The 9262-nt window shown below is 20.4% G+C and overlaps 1 protein-coding gene across 2 annotated transcripts in view; it reads right to left on the bottom strand.

Annotated features, from left to right (window-relative positions):
* The window catches only part of LOC119685116 (putative uncharacterized protein DDB_G0286901), a 236351-nt gene that overhangs the window by 127250 nt on the left and 99839 nt on the right, over positions 1-9262 (bottom strand). The gene's annotated exons all lie outside the window — the stretch shown is intronic.

Below are 9262 nucleotides of genomic sequence, written 5' to 3'. Positions count from 1 at the left end.
TTTATATCAAATACTAGTCTTTAGTAAAACTCTTAGAGGGTCTTACTAACAAAACTCATTTTTAATTCATTTGTAATTAAGAAGAAAAGAGAGTGGAGTTGTGTTAACTAAAATTTATATTTATATATATAAATATATGTTTCTTAAATTGTTATTTGCTATACAGAAACTATTGTTAAAAATTAAATGAATAAAAATTGTATTGTATGCTTTTACAACTGCTCTTAAAATCTGGATTAAAAAACTATTTAATTGTATAAAATATTTTTAATAACCACTTTTTTCAAAATGCGTACTACTATGTAATGAAATTTGAAGTATATATAAATATTTTAATTGAAGTTTATATATAAAAACAAATTTAATTATAAATACAAACAAACTAAAATGAAAGTATCTAATAGAGTATACAAATTATATACATATATCTGCACATCTCTTTGGTAGTTCTTTTACTTTAAAATTTGTACTTTATTATCAATATATGAAAATTGTTTATTTTAACTGTTTAAAGTGTATATTGAAATATAACAAGTTTATCTATATATAAATTATTACCACTCAACGAAATTATTATTTGTATGTCTCCACTAAACAAAAAACATCCAAACCAAATTAAAGTTCAAAAACTAAACTAAAATTATTTTAAAATATTTAATAAACAACAAATTATATATTCTTTTTTGAAATAATTCAAGTATTTTTGGTATTTATGAACTCGTATACGAACAAACAAAGAAAAATTAAATTTCATTTAAAAAAAAGTGATTTTAAAGAACAAAAAAAAATAATTTTTTTTTAAATTGTACTAAACCTTTCAATGCGTATTCTTATAGACTGCTATAAATAATTAGTTTTTATGTTGCAAATATTTTATAATTAATTTGTGCAATAATATTTTTTATTTTATTTTATTTTATTTTAAAATTTTTATTTAATAATATCCTAATTTAGTTAGCTTAATTGTTAACATTTGTAAATATTGTAATCTATATTTAAAAGAAAAAAGAAAAGAATATCTCTAAAACTATTATTATTCTATTTTTGTTTAAAAATTTTACTGATCTCCCACAAAATTTAATAAAACTTTTTTATGATAATATTTTTTTTTGTTGTTAATTTAGAAACTTCTCAGCATAGTTTTATTTGTGAGATAAATAGAAAAATTTAAACAAAAATGAATAAATAGAAATATTAGAAATTAAAATGATACAAACCTAACTCAAGTATTATTTATAGTTTAATATATAATAGTTAGCTACGCTTATGACTCTATTTAAAAAAAATTATAATAAAAGTAATTATTTATATGAATATATATATATAAATATACATTTATAATAAAAATATAAATTAATATATATTTAAAATTAAAATATTTGTATTTTGTTTTTGTACTAGTTAGTTAATATTTGTTTTTTGTTTTTGGTAATAAATTTTTTTTTACAAATATTTTTTTTAAAACTAATGAAAAGTATAAAGCCAATTTATTTTCAAGGTTTCTTTTTGAAAGTTATTCTTTTTTTTTGTTAAGTGAATGACAGAATAGAACTAAGGCAGGAGAAGTCAGTTGACCATGGTAGTATAACCGAAAAGCGGACGATATTAGTAATTAAAATATTATATTTTTAAATAATGGAACCGAGTAATTCATCATTAATTTTATTAGACTTTAATTAAAAATGATAAGAAAACAATTTTTAAATATTTTTTACTGATTTTTATTTTGTTCTATATTTAAACTTTATTCTAAAGTTGTTATCAGGAGACTTGGTCAAAATTAAATATTTCAAATATGGTTATTAATAAATATTAGTTATAATTAAGAAACTAATTTTATTTTTCTTATTGCATATAATTTTCTTCTTCCTTTGATGTGTTGGTTTGATTTGAGGAATATGCATCTCACTAGTATATATTTTAAATAATTAATATCTGTCATGTTTGGAACGTTTTAAAAATTAATTATATAGGCATTTAATATTTTTATTATATAAAAAGTTAAATATTAAATAGAAATAGTTGTGTTCTTTATATGACTATTGCAATTTTTGAATGAAAGTGTTATAGTATTGTGGAACCAACAGCGGTAAACTGAAACTGAAAGCTTAGAGTGAATATGCTTATACAAAATTAAAGTTTTAAATTAAAGTTAATAAAAATTTTAATGTTTTTTAATTTTGATTTATTTTGCTTTTATTTTTATTTGTTTTTTAAGAAACATAGTTGTTTTGTTTTAATTGTTGTATATTAAAGTCAAAGCTATTTTGAATTTATTATTATAATTTTTACTGATAATAGACATTTTCAAATTCAAAAATCATTTGATTTCATTGACTAAATTTAAACCAATTGGTTATAGTTTATATTGAAATATCACAACCAGTATAATCTGTTATAAAAATTTAGCCAGTGCTTCATTCGAGTAGTATCTCAGAGCATTGTTTGATTCTAATCAGCTATTGTTAGACATATAAAATATGAAATTTCAGATTTTTAATATATATATACATATTTTTTTCTTCATGGTCTCCAGGAAAGCCAATCTATTTATTTTTTAAATTTGTGTATTTCTATAATTTCTATACGAAATAGTTATATAAACTATATACTTCATTAGACAAAAAATAATCCATTGAAATAAAACAAAATAATTAAGAAAAGTTTCGTTTAATCTATATAACAATCATTTTTTAAAAAATAAATTGGCAGTTGAAAAACAATGATTTAAATCATAATAACTTAATTTTTATTATTTGATTTAAACTATTAAATTGAACTTATAACATTTGATATTTATTTAATATATAAAAAAAATTTTATATATAATTTTAATTTAAAAGAGTTTGAAATTTAAATATTTAAACTAATCAACCCATGATAACATACATAATTTTTATGATTTGATTTAAACAATTAAATATGGTAGAAGTTGATACTAATATTAATTTTTTCTTTTTCAATTCTTTACATATTAATTTAATTTATTTTGCATTTTTGCTTTAATATATTTATTTACATATTAATTTCACTATGCAAATTAGTAATTTTATATACCACTTAACTTTACTAATTAATATTTATAATTTTTATTTAATATTTTATGACGTTTTATAGAAATATGAATTTATGGATAATTCAGTTAATTTTTTTTTGCAAATTTAAATGATTTTTCATATTTTTTAAATATATATTTTTAAATATATGTTACTTCAATATTTTTTTAATTATACATGTTAATTTTACAGGAACATTTCTTACTGTTTTTATAAGTCATTATTAGTATATTAATATTACAACATTACTAAGTACTATAAAAGAGTTATAGTTGTTAATTTATATAGTGTATCTGAAACTAAATACAGTGAAAATTATAATATTAATTTTTTTTAATGAGACATAACCTTAAATTTAAAACAAAAGTAATATAGTACGGTTTGGTTGTGATGTTTATACAAAAAAAAAATATATATATCTCCCAAACCCTTGAACTTAGGAAAAATAAATTAAAAATAATTATCAATTTTATTAATACATAACTACAATATTAAACTCGCAAAATTTTCCTAATCTAAACATTATCTATCAAACAATCTTTCTATATAACTATATTTTGTATATATTACAAAAGTGTATGTACGTAAAATTAGATACATTATGACAAATTTTTAGCAAAATTTTTTAATAATTACTACGATTTAAATTATATCGGTATAATTAGAAATAATATGATCAGTACTTCAGTTATGTGAAGAGATAAAATACGAGTACTATAAAAAAATTAAATGTCTTGAAGTTTGTTCCCACAAGAAATGGAGATTTGCGTATTATTGAAATGATTAGACATTAATCATGAATAAATTCATATTTAGAAATTCAATATAATAACAAACAGAACTGATGATGGCGCTGCGCTCAGTATAAATGATTGAAAATTACTGCATATACCATGAGGATCACTGTAAATTGATGAAGAAATATATATATATAGTTTAACTAGTTCTTCATTTATTGTATTTATATTTTAAGTGATCCTAAATTAATAATTACACTAAAAAAATAAAGCGAAAATCTCTTCTTAGATCTTGATTGACAGTACTAATATTTTGGTAGACAGTTTAGAGACAATTCTTGTGAATTGGTGGGATTTAGTATTGCTTATCACTACAGTTTTTCACCTCCTATTGGTATGTATTTTGTTTTTAAATGTATCATATATGTATATGTATAAATGCATTTATATCTATTAACTCAAACAATAAATTTCTTTAGGAAAAAAAAAAATTAGTATTATGTATTAAATTTAATTAGGTATAAACATAAAACAAGCTTTTGGCAAAAGTATATGTTCTCTATATGTTGTAAAAAAGAGTTAGAAAATATATCCTTGAAGACACTTCGTTCTATTTAACTAGTCAGTAAAGTAGATAAATTAATTTAAAAACATTGAATGTATTTATAGTTTTCATCATAAAAATTTAATACATAAATAATATGTATTCATGATTTCATATTATAACATCTACTATGTATTTCTTCAAAAATATAAAAAAAAAATTCTAAAAAAAATTAATTTTGCATGATTGTCATATATAAAAGAAAATGATTAGAGCTTAATATTAAAAAAAATTAAAATCTCGTATATATAAAAGCATATGTATTGATATATACAAAATATAAATTTTATATATTATCTTAAAATTAAATAACATATATTAAAAGTTTAAATGGTTAACTTCGATGTTTTAATGTCTTTAATTCAATTTCAACTATAATAGTTGATGTCATGAGAATATTGTTCTTAATAGTAAAACATTTTATTAATGTTGCTTAATAACTTTATTCATTGGTAATAATTAAATAAAATTAAATAATAATAATAAATAAAGTAATAATAAAAATAATTATAATAAGAATCCTAATAATAATATATATATAATAATAATAATAATAATAATAATAATAATAATAATAATAATAATAATAATAATAATAATAATAATAAAATAATTAAACCATAAGCGTATATTAGCTATCAAAAAAAAATAATTTTATTATTTTTAAATAAAAAAAATAATTTTATTACTTTTTTTAAAAAGGTTTATGTTAAAAAAAAGTTCAAATAATTTATTTTGATTGTATTGAACCTGACATTTTGCAATTAATTTAATTATCTTTTTAGGTGGTTTATTTTAAATATAAATTATTTAAACTCATAATAATTTTTGTACCATTAGAATTAAAAAAAATGTATAAAATATATACAAAAATAATTTTAATTTAATTTGAAATTTAAATATATAAACAATTCAATTTCTTTAATTCAATAATTAATAAAAAAAATTTGAAATTAATATTAAAATAATATTAATAAAGAAAATTTAATGCCGAATAAAAATGAATAAAACTATGGTTTGTTAGAAATATAGATGGATATATATAATAATTAAAAATATTACAGCATTATATAATTGTAAAAAATAATTATATCTGCAAAATTTTTGATATAATTTAAAAAAAAAAAACTTTTACCACTAACTCCATTAAATGTGCATAATAATTGAAAACTTTACTTATTGGAATATTAATAAACTTTTTGTTAAATAAAAATAATAATATAAAAAATAATTGGTTTTTGTTTATTAATAATTCAAGTAAACATTTTTAAAAATAAGTGTACATATATTTAAAAAATAATATAAATTTCATATAAAATATATGTGGTTTCTTCGGTGTTTAGATATCTTTAATGGAATATCAATTACAACAATAAATGTTTAAACAATTTTAATTACAATTGTTAAATATTTTATTAAATGTGGTTTATATATACATTGGCATAAAATTTAATTAAAGATATTAAAAATAAAAAATTATAAAAACATCTATAGACGCTTATTAAATTCATGTATTTAAAAATAAATGTGTACAATAATATAATATATTACCTAAAATAATATATTATTATTTTTAAATCAATTTATATAACGATTTTCAACAAAATATCTACTACAATTGAAAAAAATTATACCTAAAATATATTTCAATACTTTTGTGTTTATATAGACAAACTATAATTTAAATTGATAAGTAAATTTCTAATAGAACAATAATCAAAATAATTTTTTTATTGATTGAATTTTAATTATAATAAAATAAAAGAAAAAATAAAATAAATGAGCATAATACATATACAAAATAAATACATGTTTTTATATTTCATTACAATCAAAATAAAAATTATTACAAAAAGTCTGCTAATTATTATAATAATAAATAACATAAAACAGGTTTTTGTCTTTGTAATATAATTATTCAGATATACATATGTACTGCAAAATCTAAAATATTATTTATATACAAAAAAAATTTTTCTTTTGTGGTTTTCAATATTATTTATTAAACATTTATAATGCAATAACTGATATATTTATAATTAAATAATTTTTATTTCATTTTATATCTTGAAAATAAATGAATTTAAATAGTATTTATAAATTTAAAAAATTTTTTTAAATAACAATTTTTTTAAATATATAGTGTGAATTTAAAAAATATTGTAATTATATATATTACGTATAATTAGTTTCTTCGTTTTCTAATAACTCTAAACTACAGGTAACATACAGTCATATTTATATTCCTCTTAATTTTGTTTAAGTCTCTCTTAATTTAAATTAGTTTCAATTGGCTTTGAAGCCTTCATTTTTTATATTTTGTTTTTAATTATGTTATTTAATTTATTGATTAAAAATTAAACAATCAAATATTAAACAATCGGATAAAGAATTTCACAGCTATTGAAACATTCAACAATATTTATAAAAAAATTTTACATTGTAAGAGTTTTAAAAAAATTTTTAACTTTAAATTGGAAAAAAATTAAAATTATATATAATATGCTTTCAAAACAAAATATTTTCGAAAAAAACCAATATTAAAATCTTAAATTAATGTGTTCAAATAATTTACTAATATAATCTAATTAAAAAAAATTGAAAAATATTTTTTTTTCGAACTAATTTTTATTAATCTATTTAAAAATAAATTAAAAATTAGTTAATAATAAAAAATAATTGTATTAGTATTATCATTTCACATTGACTTAAAGTAAGTTCGCAACTGACACACTTCATTTATTAATTTTTTAAAAATATTGTAAATATATGTTGAATATAAATAAAATAAAATTTTTAAAATCAAAAATCATTTAAAATCAATATCCGCAAACACATATAAATTAATTTCTACATAACAAAAATAAATTTATTTTTGTGTAAAAACAAATATAATTAAAAATATGTTTCCGTTTCAAAAACATAAACTCTTACAAAATTTGTAATAATTATTTAAATAATAATATTATTAATATAAAAAAAATAATAAGTAATATTATTCATTAATAGTATAATCGTAATATAATAATAAATTTAATTAAATATATGTTATATACTTATATATTTATATTTCATCTTAAATAAGACTGCTGTTTTGTTCGTAAATATGTAACAATATCGTACATACGCACTCGTATGTCCTATTAATATTATATATACATATATATATATAAATATACAAGTATATATAATACAAAAACTAATAAAAAAAATTTACTGTAAATGATTATCTTTACAATATATTCATAATAAACACAATAAACAAAATGAAATTAGTCAAATATTTATTATGTATCTTTATGCTTAATGTGATCTACTACAAATATGTATGTGTATATGATTAAAAATAAATAAATAATATATGTATGTCCTTTTAAATGTACGTATTAAATAAATAAATAAATAATAAGTGTTTTAAAAAATAAAAAACAATGTTTTAATTGGTTACGACAAGCGTGTGATATTCCGGTTTTAGTCAAGAAATAAATATTTTAGCTTCCATTGTTGTTGTTATTGTAACCCCCTCGGATAATATGACAGAAATTAAGATTAGTACATGGGTTAGGATGTGAGTAGGTATTAGTTGCATGATAAGAGAGCAGATTATTTACGAGCTACAATGGATTAGAGAAATGCAGCGGGTCCAAAGGTCAATCGGATTCAAGTTTCTGTCTGCGTTGCGGGAGTAAAGCAGATAGGTGACATCATGGGAATAGAGTTAAAGCATTAATGCATGACAATTAACTATTTAGTACATGGTAATATTTTGATTTCAATTGCGCTAGGACAGCTCTTGCTACTGCAAGATGTAGTTCTTCCTGGAAGATGTTCAGTGGAAGCCTATTAAGAATATTATTGCAAAGCAATCGTAATCTCGAAGAGGTTACTGCAGCTGTGCTGGAGGGCTGCGAGTCTAGATTTATATTCGACTTCACTTATGTTCTTAGTGCCATAGGTTTCGATAAATCCTATTGCAAAGAAAGGGATCGATGAATGCATCTTGGAGGAAGAGCTTATTAAACGTGATGTCATTGAGATGTCCATCTATGTGGCACGCAGGGATATATTGCTTTGACAGCAGTTGGTTATTCGCTTTTACAATAAGTATTCTAGATTCTGTATAAAGATGGTAAATATACGACATACGATAGCAACCGGTCGCAAGCCCCAAAACCGTGTTCTGACATGTTTTCCAAACACGCCATTGCATTTCGCAGAGTTGTGTGATCCTATATGGAGTAGCATAGCGAGCAATCGGATGTCTTATTGTTTTGTATGTGTCCAGTAAAGGTTCTTTATCTTTACCCCATGCATAACCTGCGCTGGATCTCAACACAATATTCCGATATTATTGGCGACTGCACATCCTTGTAGAATGTATAGAAAAGGTCAACATGCTGTCGAATACGAGATCCGGAGTTTTTGGTTTGGTGATAGTAGGGATCTGGAATTCATCGATATTGATGCGCAGAGTCCAGGACACCTCTTTAAATCAGGAAGTAAAGAGGGTGGCGGAAGATTTTATTGGTGTAACGTGAAGATTTTTATCACTTAAAAATGAGGCCGCATAAGAGAAGTTTGCATATATCTTATTGTATACCCAAGAACGATCCCGCTCTGTAGCTGCAATCGTCAGCACACGATATGATTCTAACTCCCTCGGTGGGGTGAGATTTGGGAGTTTCTACATGTGAAGATTGAGTAGTATCGGTAAAAGAACACTCCCCTGAAGGAGACCATGTTTCAATTTCTTGGCTTTTGATACCCTTTCTCTAAAATCAACGAAAGGTGATCTGTCTATAAGGTAGTTTAGGATTTATCGTTCTGTTGAATCAGGCATATGGGAAACTGTGTCAAATGCCTTT

This window comes from Teleopsis dalmanni, chromosome 2, assembly GCF_002237135.1.
Source record: "Teleopsis dalmanni isolate 2A chromosome 2, ASM223713v2, whole genome shotgun sequence".
Classification (NCBI taxonomy): Eukaryota; Metazoa; Arthropoda; class Insecta; order Diptera; family Diopsidae; genus Teleopsis; species Teleopsis dalmanni.
The sequence above is the reverse complement of the archived record's forward strand: the minus strand, read 5'-3'. Positions and strand labels throughout refer to the sequence as shown.